Raw genomic sequence first — 18,304 nt, 5'->3', positions numbered from 1 at the left:
CTCTTACTGTTTAACCTTTGCCTTCTCCCCCACGTAGTCTCTATTGAAAACCCCCTCCTCAGGATACATCCTCTACATTCCAGGAAGCATAAAAGTCAAACTTGACCCCTGAAAGACATCCTAGAAGAAACCTTACAGTAATGCCATAGCCAAGTTTCAAAATTCCCAGGTTAAAGATAATAGTTCAGGCAACAAGAGAATGAAAAATTAAATACTGTGGGGAAACAATTAGGATTTCACAAGACCTGGTAGCTTCTACACTAAAAGACTGTAGGTCTTAGAACATTAAATTCTGAAGAGCAAAGGACCTGGGGCTGCATCCAAGAATAAGTTACCCGGCAAAGTTAAGTATAATCCTGAATGGGGGAAAAAAAGACATTTGGTGAACTGAAAGACTTTTGGCTATTTGTAATAAAAAGACCAGAACTCAATGGAAAATTCTATATAAAAGATCCAGAAGAAAAGTAAGGAAATTATTAAAGATTAATTATAAAGCACTGATTAAGGTAAGCCTACTAATGATATAAGGAAATATTAATAATTATTAGTTATTAGTAGTAGTAATACTATTCTTTAAACCAGGCCTGTACAACATACCCTCTCGCTGCCAAAGCTGCCTATGGGTGGTATGTTCGTGCAGGCCCGCTTTACCTCGTCTGCATTTTTCATGGGCCTCCTGAAATCTCAGAGGGCCGTAAGTGGCACGAAGACCAAATGTTGTACAGGCCTACTTTTAAACTAAGGTAGCTTGAAAGAAAGCTTGAGGCTGAGTTGTATATGATGAGGTGATTCTCAAAAACAAAATTGGGTAGGAAAAGGTTAAAAGGAGAAATTATCTTATAAAAATACAGCCTGAAAAGAAGAACCAATACCGAGGAAGCAGGTGGGGGTGGAGAGCTGGTAATAGTGGAACTCTTCTCTGTTGAAGAGGAAACAATGTACGCAGCTGAAGAGGTTTGGGAGTCTTCTGAACGTCTAAAGAGTAAGAAAACTGGGGGATACAAACTAAGAAGATGGGGTGAAAGGAGAGACTTTCAGAGAAAATGGCAAAATAAGATATTAGGAACGTTTATCTCACTGACATCAAATTAGCCCACTAGCGCAACGTACACCACAACAGTACTTTCTTTCTAAACTTCCATTTAATTTAAACAAAAGAGCAACACAAAGAAGAGCCCTTCTGGGGCAGAACACCGACGTTTCTTAAATTTGTTATAACTATCCGGAACCGTAAAATACTCCGCCCAACCACGTTAATAAACCCACCAATTACATCTACAGATAGTTGTGGGTTAACCAACAGCATATCTTTTTTTCAAACCAGAAAAATCAGGGGAGAGCGCGAACGCAGTCCCCCACTACCACAAATTATGCAGTCGAGTTTCCCGCATTTGGGGAAATCGCAGGGGTCAGCCCATCCGGAGTGCAATGGATAAGCCTCGCCCTGGGGAAACCACCTTCGTGATCATGGAATCACCCCTGCCAGGTAAGTATGCTACACACTTCCACACGCATGCACTCCACCAACACACACACACTCCTAACGCACGCCCACTTGAACAGCTCTTCCGCCTCACACACAACACCACACGCGCGCGCACACACACACACGCACACACACGCACACTGCACGCGCTGCCAGCCCTTCCAACAGGACAAAAACCGCTAGGCCTCTCCGACCCCCACCCAAATCTAGGTTTTCCACACGCAGGACCGGGTCGGAGGAAACACGACCGGCAGTCTCCTCATCTGCATACGCCCTGCCTCTTCCAGACGTCACCCACCGAGCCTCAACCAATGGACACCGCCATCTAATGGCTGGTCAGAGGAACTTTTAACAAGGAAACCAATGGCAACCCGAGCCAGCCTCAAGCATTTGTTTGCTCTGCCTAACGAGATCAGACCAGGTACCGGGCTTGGGTTCTACTCCCTGTCCTTGTCCTCGTCCTCCTCCTTGCTTACAACCGAGTCCCTCAGAACTCACACCTCCACGTAAACAGTTTGGCCCCTTCCTCAATTAGCCCTTCTCCTCCCAATCCAGCCCAGCTCCAATCCCACCTTCTCCCACAAAACCCTTTCCAAGCCTCCCCAGCCCCGGAGAAGGACGCTTGCGGACAGCACCAGCGGGGCCTTGCGGGAGGGGGTGGTCACTTACACCTTTCAGGTCCTTGGCCTTCTTCAAAGGCCGAGGTGCTTTGGCGGGTCTGTGCTAGAGCCCACCCTGGCTCTGAGCCTTGCCCTGCCAGCTGCCTCGCAGACCTGGGCTTAGAAGACACTTGGCTGCAGCAGCCACGTCCTGGCCCTTTCGCCGCGGACAGGCCCCCTGACATCTCTGGGCCCTCTTCCCCAATGCCAAAGGATCAGTCATAAAGATCGTTGAGTTAGAACCGCCAGGGATCCTGGAGGCTTTCCAGTCCCTCTCATTTCACAGTTTAGGAAAGCCAGGCTCTTATTCTCCAGCCCTATAGGGTACGTTTCAGATGCTTGGACACTAGTGGCTGCAGGGTCGATGGCTGTTGATCAGACTTGCACGGAATGCATTGCTCCACACGCCTTGTAGTGAAAGGCAGGAGGGTCTTCCAGTATGATGAGGTGGTCCATCTAGTCCACCTTGGTCCTGAAAAAGGGATCCTTTCCAATAATAAATGCAGAACGTGGCTTTGACTGATAAGTTCCCCCACTTTTCAGCCTCTGGCTGACAGGATCATGTTGGAATTAAGTTCCTTAACTCTCCCTTCCTCACTCATATTTCCCTGCTTCCTGTTTCTCCCTCTTTACTAATTTAATGTTACCCTTGCCCCAAAGCCTATTGGTATGGGACTCTCTCCTTATTGGTGGAGATGAACACCTGTGTGCAGGTCAGGGCAGAGTTGGCAAGAGGTGAGAGTTCTCAGTGGGTTCCTTTTTGGGACTCCCATGTGAGAGTCCACTTCGAGTCCCTCTTTGGGATTCTTGACTTTTAGGGATTCTTCAAACAAGAATCTTCTGCAAATCTTTATCCAGTGCAACATCTCACTGGCTTCCAGCTTCCAGAGAGAAGACAGGAGACACCAACCTCACTTTGGTTACTGATAGAAAAGACTACATACAGGAAGAGAGGAGTGGGCAGTCCCATCCAAGAGGAGGTAAGTGACAGTATTACAATCTTCCAGTGATAAGAAGGAAATGTACTACAGAGCACCCTCCAAAGCAGGAACACACACACACACACACACACACACACACACACACACACCTCTGGAGGCAGCAACTCTGACTCTTAAGGATATTCAATTGAAATCTGCCTCTCTAAAGTTTCTACATAGAGCTCCTAGTTCTGCCCATTGGAGCCAAGCAAAATCACTATAACCCCCAATTTCACTTAACAGCTTTCCAGATATCAGAAGATAGCTATCATATCCAGCCTTTCCCCCCATCTCTCCCACCACTCCCAACCACATGTTCATTTCCTTCAGCTACAATCCTCATACAAGATGATCTTAACATTTAGGTCTCTGTCCCCAGGAAGTTAGGTTCACCCAAACCTTGGTGATCTTTGGCACTGTCATGGTTTTTACTGGTGTGTTTAAATGCAGGGTGATAGTCCAGCTCTAGTGATATTTACAGTCGCCCAGAATGTGCCAAACTGACGGCAGTGTTTGTTTCCAGAGCCCAATCTCCTGTCACCAATCAAAGGGAAACAGTCTAACTTGGCTCTGTGAATAAAATTCAAGTCTGCTAACCAGGTAAAGGATCCCTTTCCTCACGTAAACATTTGAGGCCGAAGCCAGAGAGGAGATCGCATACGTATTACCCTGGTCTAGTCTGTCCACTAACTGTAAAATCACCATGGGAGCCAATCATTGAGCCACATGGCTCAAACGCAGTTGGTTGCCTTCTAGGCAACTTTGACATTCGTGGCAAACTACACAAAATCAGGCCAATGCCTTGGATGCATTTGTGCCCTCATTGCCAGACTCCACCTCCATCAGGCCACAAGGCAAGTAAATGCTAATTGGACTTGAACAGCCTGCATGCTTCATTCAGGTCATTCAGATGTGCAGCAAAACCCTCTGACTCTGGGCAGGACATAACTTTGTGGCTCACAGTATCAGTGAGGAAATGGTGAAAGAGCTGCCCCAAATCCACTGAGGCAAGTGCTCTCTGCTTATGAATCACCTGTTGGATACCTATGGCTATAACCAGGGGCAGCAAGTTTACACCCCTTCCCTCACACTCCCAGAAGAGAGACTGTGTTGTTGTTCAGTCCTGTCCAACTCTTTGTGACCTCATTTGGGGTTTTCATGGCAAAGATGCTGCAGTGGTTTGTCATTTCCTTCTCCAGCTCATTTTACAGATGAGGAAACTGAGGCAAACAGGGTGAAGTGACTTGCCCAGGGTCACACAGCTAAGGAAGTTTCTGGGACTGGATTTGAACTCAGGTCCTCCTGGCTCCAGGCCCAGCACTCTGTCCACTCTACCACCTAGCTGCCCCAAAAGAGAGACACAGAGGTTCAGTATTAGCTCTTGCTTTTCTTTATTCAATCCAAGAAGCTAAGGGTGCTCTTTGGGAGCACACCATCCTCAGGATGAAAGGAAATTCAGGGTCAAATAAAAATATTAACTGGACCTACATTTCTGTCAGGGTGCTAGATATGAACAGTCTAGCTTAGTTAGGTGTTATAGTCAATATTGCATCTCGGGCTGAATTTGTGGTGTGGTACCCCACAGTGATTCCTAGCTACAAGTATGTGTTCTCTGTAGTCATGGAAATCCCTTAGTTTGGGATCTCGTACTGGATAGGGAGTACACCCTTTTATTTGCCATCAGTACTTAAGGAGAGCACATTTTATCTTTGACTCTGTAGGAACTTCGCTCACATTATTCAACATTCTTAGGAGTCATTCTGAGGTGTCATAGGCCAGGATACCTCTTTTCTTGCTATGTAGATCAAAGCCTAGAACTGTCCTCTACATAACTCAGATCACAAGTTCCACAACTAAATTTTAAAATTTCTACACAAATATCAGTATTTAGGAAAAAGTCGTCATTGGTAGTTGGAGTTTCTATTGGTAGATGGAGTTTCTATTACCCAAATATAGTGAAATCAAGTGAACAAGCATTTATTCAGTGCTTCCTATGGCCCTGGCACTAGGCTAAATGCTGGGAATACAAATACAAGCAGAAAGAAGACAATCCCTGCCCTCAAGGACCTTACATTCTAACGGAGAAGACAATACATACAAGGAAGCTGAAAAGCCCAGTGTGAGTTGGAAAGGAGAAGGTATCTGTGAAGGGGCATGGTGGAAAAAACCTAGAGTGAGGAATGGATTCTGGAGAGGAATTAAGATGGGGTAGTACCCCTTTAACTGCCTTAATATGGAAGTTCTAGGAGGACCCAGCCAGTGGGAAATGGACCTCTGTGGCAGAGAATATTTCCAGCTTTCAGGGTGAGAAGGCTCCCCAGGTGTGATTAAACAAGGTAATAAGACAAAGATGTAATGTAAAAAAATTTTTTGATCAATCGGAATGGTAAATTTTGAGAAAAGCAATAGGATCAGGCTGTTTTCTCAAGAACTATATATGGGTGTATATGATTGGCGTCCAAATTTATGTGTGACGAAAATTCAGGCTTTAAGTATTTTGGTAGTAAGTTCCAAGGTTTACATGGAAAGTCTCCCAGCTATTTTTGTTGCCTCTCCATCTCTTGTCATTCCTCTATTGCTCAACATGGAGAGATGACCACGAGCACATAGCCAGTGAGTGACCCTGGTTGCCACCTATGGCCTGCCCTTATATTGATCAGTTGACCCACGTAGATGTTTTGACATCAGCTTATCAGCCCCAACCTGTGAGCCTGCTCTTCAGCTTGGTAGGACCTCGTCAAAGGTCAAGATAGGTCTGTTAAAGTCTGCTCACTAGCCCGCTTGCCAAACCAATGAGATTCGGTATTTTGTGTAGACCCATCTGGAGGGCCAAGGCCAAAGTCTACCAATGAATGAGATTCCGTACTTTTGGTTGGCCTCACCTGTGTTGGCCAGGTATCAAGCACTATAAAACTAAGGCCCTGGAGGAAGTGGGCATCACAGATTGGGAGGAAGATCTGAGTTCCACTTCATTAGAGGGGACCATGGACCCTTTCACAAAGTGCCATTGGCTCAGAGCTCTGCCTCAGTGCTTTTTCTTGTAGACTGGACGATCTTGAAAATCTCCACACTTGTTTTAAGTCTTATCAAAATAGAATTAAAATCAATTTCCAATTTTACAGTTGCCTAACAACAGTGTGGAAGCAGCAGGGTGTCTCAGTGGATAGGGCACTAGGTCAGGAAGACCTGAGTTCAAAATTGGCTTCACTAGCCATGTGACCCTAGGCAAGTCACTTAACTTCTGATGGCTTTAAGCCACTGGAAAAGGAAATGGCCAATCACCCCAGTATCTTCACCAAGAAAACCCCATGGGCAGTGCTGACATGCTATGGGTCACAGGGTCAGAAAGAGTTGGACGTGACTAAAGACTGAATGACAGCAGCAGCAGTAACAGTATGAGCCTGATTCTAGGATAGGACATAGAACTCAAAGATGGATTCCCTTCACCAGCCACCACAAAGTGATTTCTTCTTTAGGATTTAGTATTTCCAAGCTGTTCTTCAGACTTCTCTGCAAAGGAGCATTACTAAGGTCCGATTACACCCTTCAGACAAAATCAGATATTTCTATCTGAAAGTTTTGTTTTGTTTATTTTGCAACTGCTGCGTATCAGACTCATCCCTACCAAAAGGCTACCAAACTTGTCGTGTCTTTTCCACTTGCTGACAAATGTCTTCTGGGGCAAATTTGAACAGTCTATACTCCCCTTACATTTAATAGCTAACTCTCTACATTTAATATCAGCCTATTGGCAATACGAAACTAAAACTTTCCTTCTCCCTTTTCCCTACAACATGGATAGCATAAGGCCTCTGCTTCCCCACCCCCACTAGGCACAAACAAAATGTATTCTTCCATACTTAGTGGGAAAATCAGAGCTTCTGAGAGATACACTCCCTGAAAAGAGAAAGCCATATCTTTCTATTAAACAGAAAACTTAATGCCTGGGGGCAGGGGGGAGGTAAACCATTTCCAGAAGTCCTTCAATACTGAGACTGATGTGTGGAGTGGAAAGAACAAGCCCATATTACATCTCCCAGTTTCAAAGTTCCCTTTAATATATGTCTTCACATAGAAAGCTTATCTGGTATTAATCTGATAAGGAAAGATATCATACAGACTTTTTACGATTAATATTTTAAAAAGCAAATGTATGATTGTTACCACATTGTAATGATGTAAATCTGAAATTTTCATTCTTGAAAAAATTACCAATGAAATAAACCATATATTCAATATCTAACAACAATAACAGGATATGAAAACAATAATCTATAAACATTTTTAAGTGCCAGCTATGCATCAGGCTCCCTGTTAAGTGCTGGGGATGCAAAACGAGGCAAGGCTGTCCCTGCCCTCAAGGAGCTAACAATCTACTGGGGGAAACAACATACAAACAAATATATACAAAGCAAGATAAATAGGATAAATAAACAAGATCAATAGTAAATAATTAACAAGAATACTATCTCCACATCCCTGTAAAAGGTAAATAATTAATCATTTCTTGGTTAAGAGATCAAAATAGTAATGCGAGGGAGAAAGCAATTTCAGCCATCTCCATTGTCTAGGACACCAAGCACCCAAACGGTAAAAAAAAACCCATTGAACTAATTGCAGAGAAGGTTGCAGGCATACCTTGGAGATATTGTGGGTTTAGTTCCAGACCGCTGCAAGGAAGTAAGTATTGCAACAAATCGAGTCACATGAATTTTTGGGTTTCCCAATGCATATAAAAGTTCTTTTTACCTCATACTGTAGTCTATTAAATGTACAAGTAGTATTATGTATAAAAAATGTATAGACCTTAACTTAAAAAATACTTTATTGCCAGAAGTGTTACCCATCATCTGAGCCTTCATCAAGTCATAGTCTTTTTGCTGGTGGAGGGTCTTGCCTTGATGTTGGTGACTGCTGACTGATCAGGATGGTGATTGCAGTGGGTGTGGCGATTTCTTAAAATAAGACAGTGACTTTCGCCACGTTGATTGACTCTTCCTTTCACAAAAGATTCCTCTTTAGAATGCAGTACTGTTTAGCAACATTTTATCCACAAGAGAACTTCTTTCAAAATCAGAGTCCATTCTCTCCAACCTGCTGTTACTTTATCAACAAAGTTGGTGTAATATTCTTCAATATTGTCGTGTCTGAGGGAATAGGGAGGCCCCAGGAGTGGGAAAGAGACGGGGAGCTGCCAGGCGGGTGGAGTAGTCAGAACACACACAATATTTAATAAGTTCACCATCTTGCGAGGCAACCCAAAACAATTACAACAGTAACATCCAAGACCACTGACCACAGATCACCATAACTGAGATAATTATAATGCAAAAGTTTGAAATATTGTAAGAATTACCAAAATGTGACACAAAGACACGATGTGAGAACATGCCATGGGAAAAATAGTGCCAATAGACTTGCTTCATGCAGAGTTGCCACAAATCTTCAATTTAAAAAACAAAACAAAACAAAACAAAAAGTCACAATATCTATGGAGCACAATAAGGCAAAGCTTAACAGAACAAGGTACGCCTGGAATCCCTAACCCAAGGTTGGGGAACCTGCAGAACCTCTAGGTCCTCAAGTGTTGCCCTTTGACTGAATCCAAACTTCATAGAACAAATCCCCTTAATAAAAGGATTGGTTCTGTAAAACTTGGACTCCATCAAAAGGCTGAACCCAAGGCATTAGAAGGCCTCATGTGGCCTCGAGGACTCAGGTTCCCCTCACCTGCCCCAACTCTTAACTTGCTCACTCAACACCGCCCCCACCACACACACACCATTCACCAAGAGGGAAGAGCTGAAAATGCCTACTTGAAGGCTCTAACCCTCTCTTCATAGTTCAGGGAGAAACTAAAAGACAGGAGTTTGTCTTGGCTGAAAAAGCAGTATGATAGTTCCATGTCCTTCAAAAGAGATCAGCCAGAGAACTGAGGAACAATGGGAACTGGGACAGAACACACATGTCACCCTCCACTGAGCCTGAGGGACAGGGCCCAGAATCCATCAAGGGTTAATTCTATCTCCCAGAAGCTAACTGAGGCAGAGGTCAGTGAATCATGGGATGAGTCTGATGTGGCTTGGAGGTCTAGTCCCCCATGCTGCTGAAATCAAAAGGGAAAGAGAAAGTGTGCAGTAGAACATAATGAAAAGGAACAGAAATGACCAAAGATCTCAGGAGGCAGAAAACTACGTTATAGATCCAGAGGATGAGTAAATGAACTGACAGTAAAGATAGGCATAAGAGAAGGGCACGTGGCTTCAAGATCAGCCTAACAAGTCCAGACATTGATGAATCAATAGCACAAGACAAAGGAAAAGAAACTAATACTTGATAGTACAGAGGATCATATGGATTTTAAAAAGAGCCCAGAACCAAAGCAGTATGCTCCGGAATGGTTTAAAAGGAAAACAGGGAGGCAGCTAGGTGGTGCAGTGAGAAGAGCACTGGCCCTGGAGTCAGGAAGACCTGACTTCAAATCCAGCCTCAGACACTTGACACACTTACTAGCTGGGTGACCTTGGGCAAGTCACTTAACCCTTAATTGCCCTGCCTTCCTCTCTCAAAAACAAATAAAAAAAACCCAGTAATTGTAAAAACATAAATTGTGGTCTACACAACAGAAATAATTGAAAGAACAGAAAAAGTCTGAATCCAGCCTGGCAAGTCTCAGTGAAGAAACAAAAGGGAGAGTAGTCTAAAGGTATATGAAACATGGTACCTTTTTCAAAGAGCTTTCTATCTGGAGGGGAGTGATACACTCAACATAAAGAGAATACAAATGCAGGAAGGGACTTGGCATGAATTTGAACATTAAGGAGAATAGCCCTAAACTTAACAATGTTGGTATATGTCCATGGAATACCAATTGGATTACAGTTAAAGTGGAAGGGTTGTATTTGCAGTGACAACAATCCTAAATACATACCATTATTCTACACGTTATAAACTGGATTATAGGATTACGGATACCAGACATTACAGAATGCATGGCAGCAATCAATTTTATTCACCTTACCACATGGAAACAATAAAAATGTTTATCTTGTAGAGGACATTTTATAAGACAACCCTGTCATATTCTAATATGTATGTAAATGGTCGGGGCAAAACCAGTCTGACAAATCCATGGATATTTCAACACAATCTTCATTCAAACCATCCATTTCCGATTTAACCAGAGCACAGCACACGTCACTGACCCTAAAGAATTTGCTAAATGCCTCCAAAGTAATCCACATGTATGCTGTTGAGCTCCAATAACATACTGCAATTAAAATTCACTTACCTGGGAATAAATAGAAGGATCTGAAGGGGAGAAAGTGAGAAATCAATCAAAGGAAATAAGGAGAACTGAACTTGAGTGAAGGAAGACTAGCCTCCTGTCATGCATGCAGTTCTACTCTTATTTCTGACAAAATGATGAGCCTGAGTTATTTACACATGTGGAAAATAAGGAATTATCTTGTACAGGTGCAGATCCAGGCTGCTTCCTGGTTACTGTCATCTGATAATTGTGGATGACTGTGATTGGCTGCTTGGTGATGAGAATGACGAAACTCCCCTCCCTGAACATTCTTATTGAAAGTAGACGCAATAGTCTGGAAACCCACAAGTTACTAAAACACAATTTTACAAAAGTGAGGAGAGGTGCAGATTGCCACAAGTAGATGACAGTATTTGAATATTTAGGTCTCTGTTACTGAATTCACTCAATAAAAAATATTACTGATGATGTGGGTGAATGCACACAATCCTTCCAATCTCTTCTGAATGCAGCCCTGGCATTTTCTTGACTCCTTACTCTCCTTCACCTACACACACACACACACACACACACACACACACACTCACTCACACACTCACACACACACCATCTCTTCAGTTAGTTGGCATATGTTGTCATTTGTACCTCCCCAATACTTGTCTTATCCCAAACATTTTATACTCAGGTAAGCACCAATCAGTTCAGGTTCTCAACATATCTCACCTACACTATAGCATAGTATTCCTAACTGGGTTCCTCCACACAGCTGTCAGTGATTTTCCTAAAAATAAGTCATTCTTCTACTTACACTCCAGTGACTCCCTCCTTCAGCGTCCTATCGAAAATCATTTCCTTCGTGTGGCATTTAAAACCATGATCACATTGTACCTCTCCAGTCTCACTACACATTACTGTCTTTCTTGAACACTACAGGCCAGCTACACCCACCTTACTACTTTTCACCCATGATACTTCTCCTGTCTCTATGCTTTGGCTGGAACACATTCCCACCCTCTTTTTTGCCTCTTAACACTCCTTGTTACCTTCAAGACTCAGTTCAAGTGCTACCTACAATTAAACCTTTCCTGAACCCCACCCTTACTAATCCTCTTCTTCCCAAATTGGGTTGTATTTATTTTGTGTGTTCTTATGTAGCAACAATGACCAGGTATTTTAGCAGTCACACACATCTCTACAGTATTCTGATCCCGAAAGATTTCTGTGGCATCCAACCCGTCTCATGTTTGTAGTTGTCACTGTGCCTTCTCCTTAGGGAATATATCCTTAAGATAGCTACCGGTGGTGCTAATACTATTACCTAAATCCATGTTTCCTGACTTGGGACACTACAGCTGGAAACAATTCTTCCAAGAGAGATGAGGGAAGAGTAGAAGGTGATCTAAAGATGCTGAGGGAGATACAAGAATCAGTGGGTAGCCCAGTGTTTTAGATGAGCAATTCAATAGAAGCTAAATTTAAACTCTCATTTTTTTTCCTTAATGGGTGCTCTGTACATTCCTTTTACATATAAAAACTAATTTGGCACCCTATGCAGCTAAAGAAAGCTTCTGTCCTTGACAACTTTATAAAGAATTAGGTAAATTCTCATTGTAAAAGTTGAACAGATCACCACCAACACCTAAAGCTAACCATTTAAAGGAAAAAGTGGTTTTCCAAATGTGGATCTTCAGCAATTTATGAGTCCATCTCCAAGAATGGTGATCCATCGAAGAGATCATAGGACCTTAATACACAAGATAACTTCACTATTACTAAGGAAGCATGGAAAAACAGGTAAACTAGAACAAATTCTCAGAGAAGCTAGAGGAACAAAAACCTTAATAAGAAAACAAGAAAATTATTATGGAAATAGAAAATGCAGGAAAAAAATTAACAGGAGACTTACAAAACAAATACCTTAAAGTCAAACTCTAAACACCTTTAGATAAAACAACCAATCACACCTTTATTTAAAAAAAAAAGTCTGTAGATTTACTCTAATGTTGTTGTTGTTCAGTGTCCAACTCTTCATGACTCCATGGACCATACATAGTATGCCATTCTGATATCATATCTTTTAGCATTTTAATCCTGGCCATGGGGTTTTCTTGGCAAAGATGCTGGAGTGGTTTGCCATTTCCTTCTCCAGGGCATCACCTTTTGTCTGAACTTTCCACTGTAACCTTTCTGTTTTAGGTAACCCTGCTCAGGATAGCTCATAGTTTCAGTAAGAAAGTGATCCAGAAGGGGAGTCACTCAAACAGAAACCTAAAAAGACATCATAGTAGTACTTTCCAAGGTTCTCACACTTGCTATGCCTAGCTTCTGGGTAAGGGCTGGAAACTAAAGGGGAAGGAAGAACATACACTTCCACACCCACACTAACACCAGTTTCCTTTCTCTACATTTTACTCCCTGAAAACTATCAGCTTCTGGGACAGCATCATTAATAAGACACTCTCTCAAAGAACACACCAGAGGATCCCTTTCAAAAATGTCAGCACTTTGTCAAGGTATAAAATGACTTTGTGACACCCTCCCCCACTGACTCATGGGTAAAGCAAGACTTGCAGAACCCTGAGCCCTCATCCACCAAGTAGGTTTTTCTCTGCTATCCTTCCTTAAAAAGGACTAGAGCATTGTCCTTGGGTTCTGGGAGGTTCAGGTTCCTCCATCCTTGTGAGGTTAAAAGTAGAAGAAGCCAAATTAGCACTAAAACAAACGGAGGAAAAAGAGAAACCAGAGTAAATAAGAGGATCCCCTTAGATATGCTGTGTGAGACTAAAGAATGTGTTTTCGAGGTCAACCTGACTTTTCTGGAATCCCTGCATATCTAAGGGAAAAGGAGAGTGAGGGAGAGAACAGAAACAATATATAAACAGAGCTGCTGCTCAGACCCTTTTTTTAAATGTATAATTAGAGTAGCAACTGTAAGTTAGTTACTGCTCAATCAGGTTACCCATTCCATTAGGAAATTATAGTTAAGTCTCGAAAAGACAATGTGCTCTTTATGAAATTCTTGGGCCACTACTTCTCCTTGAGAGAAAACGCCTCATCCTGGAGGTTCTGGAGCTCACTCCGTGTCCTGTGTTTTAGGATTTGCAATGCATTGTCCCTACAAAAAGCTCAAGAAGGTATGTCAGTGCAATATTTATTATGCCCGTTTTATACATGAGGACACATTCCAGCTGTGCCATAGTTACCTTGGTTGGGAACATGATTACTATCAGTCCAATGAGGAAGGGAAGGCAATTGACCTAAGGCAGGGCTGTCCACCCTTAGGTTATCTTAGGGCCGAGTTAAAATAAACCCAGAATAAAAAATACAGTACACTTCGAAAGTGGGGGAATCCACGTCATCAACAGGACAGGCAAAGACTTGAAGCTCGAAAGCAAACACAAAACAACAAAGCCGACAACACAGCAGCATAAAGGTAGGTACTGACTAGTCTGCATTGTACAGAGGGAATGCATCCCACAGATTAATTGAAAATTCCGTGCCATATGTTCCCTCTGTAATACTGCTTAAAAACACCAAAGAAAATTAATATCAATGAGATTATTTATTGATGACGGAATTAAAAAAAATCTAACGCTCATTCCATGAAAATTATTATTTTATTTTTTCACTCGTGAAAACTGAAACCCACAGGCCGGCCACATAATTATAATCTCACTTCGGGCCGCATTTTGGACAGCCCCGACCTAAGGAAACAGCAGTCGTTCCTCATAACTCTGAGAAGGGCAAGAGCTTTTTTCTCCCTCTGAACAGATCTCTGTTGCTGTTGAATTATTTTACTTGTGCGTGACTCTTCATGACCCCATTTGGGGTTTTCGTGGCAAAGATATCGTAGTGGTTCGCTCTTTCCTTTTTCAGCTCATTTTGTAGATGAGGAAACTGAGGCTAATAGAGTTAAGTGACTTACCCAAGGTCATACAACTAGTATGTGTTTGAAGCCACATTTGAACTCAAGTCGTCCTCTATCCACTGAACCACCTAGCTGCCCAAACAAAGCTATAGATAGCGTTAAAAGTCAGGTTTCTAGGCAAGTGTTTTGAAACTGGTTTTTATACTAAAGAGTTGACTGTGTGGACAGTAGGGAGAACAAAAAACTGGGTTACTCTAGTGAGGCTGGTTATCTGAGTGGCTTCCCCATAGATCTCTGATTTTGTTGCTGGGTGTCACGCCTGACTCAGGGAAAATCTCCAGTCTGGCGCTGGAAGTCATGAGGCGCAAATCATTTTAATTCTCTTCGATTCAACAGAGGTTCATAAAATAAGCTAACAAGAGGTTATCGTAAAGATGTGGTGTTGGTCTTTGCCTTCTTGTTTGTTGTGATCGTAGCTGTAAGGTGTAGAAGGGGGTGGTGGTGGTCCTGTCTCTTCCTCTTTTAACATCATTTCATCTTAGACAATATCCTCCAAATCCAAAAGGAAGAGGTATGTTCCTTATCCTCGTCATTTTCAAAACTTCCTCTGCCTATCTTCGCTCCTTGGCTAAGGTAACAGACGATCCTGGCTTTAGTCTACAGTGACAGAGATAAAATTCTGCAACAAGGCCGAAATATAGATTCGCTCACCGGCTAGATCCTGGTCACTAAGAACTAGCCATTATTCCTAAAGGACAGTAGAAGCCGTATGCAATCTGTGAAAATAGGGGTTGATTTCTTAAGGAGGCTCCCTATGACTTTGGGTGTGTTTGTGTTTTTTTTAATAAATTGCTGGTAGCTTGATGTGAGCAGAAGCGGTTTGTTTTAGTTTTTGTGTTTTGTTTTGTTTTGCTTTACCATGACCCAGGGCGTTCTGTACCAAACACCAGCATCCATTATTGGGAGCTCCTTCTTAGTAAGGCAACAGTCAGGGTTCTGTGACCCTTAATAGCTAAATACCTATGACCTTTGATCCAGCTATACCCAAGCCATTGGGGGAAGGACTCACAGGGAGTTTTCAAGATGCTGAGATCTCAAGCCTGGTGCTCACAACTCAATATTACCTGTTGCTTTGAGGTATGCTGTTGAAGCCTTGAGAGCCTATGTTATAGCTCACTCTTTTGAAGCCACTCTCCTCAGGGACACCCAGAGAAAGCCAGATAACAAGATACCCCAGAGCTGAACTAATTCACCAAACAGAAAGCTCATCCTGGCTCTCTCTTGTGAGCCTTCCTGTTGACATTTTGCAGCTATGCAGCATAAGGCCTAGGCCAGAAGCCTGGGTTGCCTGGACCCAGCTGAGGAAAGCAGGGAGCAGGGCAGGCTGCAGGGCAGCCTTGAATGGCAGAGAGGCTGATGTGCTCACTGGGGCTATCGGAAGCAGCTGCTATAGTCTGCCTTGCCTTTTTAATAGTGGTCACAAAGGCTGAGAAAAAGAAGAGAGGAAATTGAGAAGTAGTTATGCCATGGGGCCACCTGTACCTCATAAAAGGCAGTACTGCTACAGGTCAGAGTCGAATGGAGAGCCTCCAATGCCCATTGGAGGAGTCTGGGCCTCATCCTGTAGGACGTACAGTGTGATAGACTGCATCTGTGACTCGATAACGTCCTGAGCAGGCCCCACCAAAGCCAGCAAGTATTGATTTGAGTGGCTACCTCTTGCTATGCTGAGCACTGTAGAGGATGAACTGAGAGGATATGCCCCAGGCTCTGCTCTCCAGGAACTCCAAATACAGTTGGAGTGAACAAGATTAAGAATAACGGTCATATGTCACTTTAAAGTTGGCAAAGGACTTTATAAATATTATCTCATTTGGTAATCAAAACAACTCAGTGGGGCTGTTTTGGAGTAGGTGGGGTAGGTGATATTATTTCCATTTGAAAATGAAGAAACTGTGCCCAGAGTCACACAGCTGGTATGTACCTGAGGCCAGATTTGACCTCAAGCCTTCTGGACTCAGGGGCAGTTAGATGGCTCAGTGGATAGTGTACTGGGCCTGGAGTCAGGAAGACCTGGGTTCAAATCTATCCCCAACCACTTACTAACTGTGTGACCCTGGGTAAGTCATTTAACCACTCTATTATTCTTGCCAAGAAAACCCCATGGACAATACAGTCGATGGGGTCATAAAAAATTGGATTCGACTACAGAACGATAACTTCTTGACTCCTCCCTAGCTGCCTCTAACTAATGCACACAAAGCAGTTTAGAGCAGTACAAGACATCCTATAGTTAGACGCCGGATTATATTGACTCAGAAGGGGGTAAAGGTTCCGGGAAGGGAGAGTTCAGAGTGCCTGGACCTGAGATGGGCCTTAAAGAATGGCTGATATTTGAACAGGAGAGAAAAGGAAACAGACATTTCAGTCTGGAGAAACAGAAGAAGCAGGGATCACATGTGGCATAACATAGAATCGTAAAAGTCAAGAACAAGAAGAGCTCTGAGAGGTCATTTAATCTACCCCTCATCCAGACAGGAATCCCTTCCACAACACCCTAATTAGTAGTCACCCAGTGTCTGCTTAAATATTTCAAGTGATGGGGAACTTATAACCTCCTGAACTCAACTATCCTACTAGTCATTGAGTGTAAATTTCTTTGCAGTTTATACCTGCTCTCTGCACACACCAGACTGAATCAAATCTCACTTCCACATAGGACAACCATTCTAAGTACTGAAAACAGTATATGTGCGGAGTGTGGGAAAAAAGGGAGATGATGAGGATATGAGACTGATGTATATTTGGGATATAGAAAGAAGTTAGAATAGGTATTTCCCAGGGAAGACCAACTTCAGCTCAGCTTGACCGGCATGAGTTCCCTAGGACATTCCCACCAAAGGAGAGAGTAGGTGAGATCACATGTGAAAGAACTCAGCCTAGGTCAGAAAGGCAGATACATATACCACTGCAGCAGTCGGCTGGTAAAAGTGAACAAGGAAGTGCCAAGGCTTAAATACCAGAGATCTAAGTACACATGGATAAGAATGTTTTGTGGTTTTTTTTTTTTTTTGGAAGGGGGAGGCAAGGCAATTGGAGTTAAGTGACTTGCCCAAGGTCACACAGCTAGTAAGTATCTCAAGTCCTCCCAACTTCAGGGCTGGTGCTCTATTCACTGCACCACCTAGCTGCCCCTGAGTTTGGTTCTTCAGAGGAGACCGAGGATGAGATGACTGACCAGAGCTTGGAAACCAGGTGAGATGGGAGTGCAAGCTGAAGAGGTGTGCAAAGCATGGCTTACCTGGCCAGGAAAGAATTAGACCAGCTGGTGAGATAGAGGCTGTGCCAAGATCAAGGACAATAACCAGGACCAGACAAGCTCTCCAAGGGCAAACTGTGCTGACAGTGGCAGTCTCAAATTCATATCTATAATGGAAAAAAAAAGTACATCAATTTTCCTTCAGTTGGAATAAATCGGGAGAATATGGAGGTGCAATTTTAACAGACATTTGTGGTGCTTTTAAAGCCATGTCATGTGATGTATACACACATACATATATGTACATATACACACCACCCTGTGAATAGAGTGTTTTGTAGTTTTGTATTCGCTTATCATTGTGCAATCTTAACCCCTATTGGCTGATACTGGGATATTTTTAGCAGTACCGGGCAATGTAGCATATAAGAGAGGTTTGAGAGACTGGCAGCTAAAACACTGGAAAACTGGACCACCTTCTGGTCAAGCAAAATGTATTTACAGAAATAGATTTAAAAACAAAACAAAACAAACACACACACACACACAAATACACATACTTAAAAATAGTAGGCCGTATAACTTGAAGTGCTTGTACTAAAGTCTCATTATCTGTAAAGTTCTTTGGCCACTTGCTAGATCTTAAGTCCTCTGGCTCATCAGTCATGGGAAGGCCATCAAATCTTATCAATTCTGTGAAAGAAGAAACCTTGTAATTTCTAAAATAGTGAATTGGTTTACTGAGAAACTGAGATTCTTCCTTGTCTGCCAACACAAACACT

General features: G+C 42.8%; 2 non-coding genes across 2 annotated transcripts; both read right to left on the bottom strand.

Annotated features, from left to right (window-relative positions):
• Positions 1-1,330: 1,330 nt before the first annotated feature.
• LOC118840512 lies at positions 1,331-1,494 on the bottom strand. Its single transcript, XR_005009700.1, has one exon. It is a non-coding gene; the product is annotated as a U1 spliceosomal RNA (small nuclear RNA).
• Positions 1,495-7,081: 5,587 nt separating this feature from the next.
• LOC118840607 lies at positions 7,082-7,275 on the bottom strand. Its single transcript, XR_005009778.1, has one exon. It is a non-coding gene; the product is annotated as a U2 spliceosomal RNA (small nuclear RNA).
• Positions 7,276-18,304: the final 11,029 nt, after the last annotated feature.

Source organism: Trichosurus vulpecula, chromosome 2 (assembly GCF_011100635.1).
Source record: "Trichosurus vulpecula isolate mTriVul1 chromosome 2, mTriVul1.pri, whole genome shotgun sequence".
NCBI classification, from domain to species: Eukaryota; Metazoa; Chordata; class Mammalia; order Diprotodontia; family Phalangeridae; genus Trichosurus; species Trichosurus vulpecula.
This window is presented reverse-complemented; position numbering and strand designations above follow the sequence as displayed.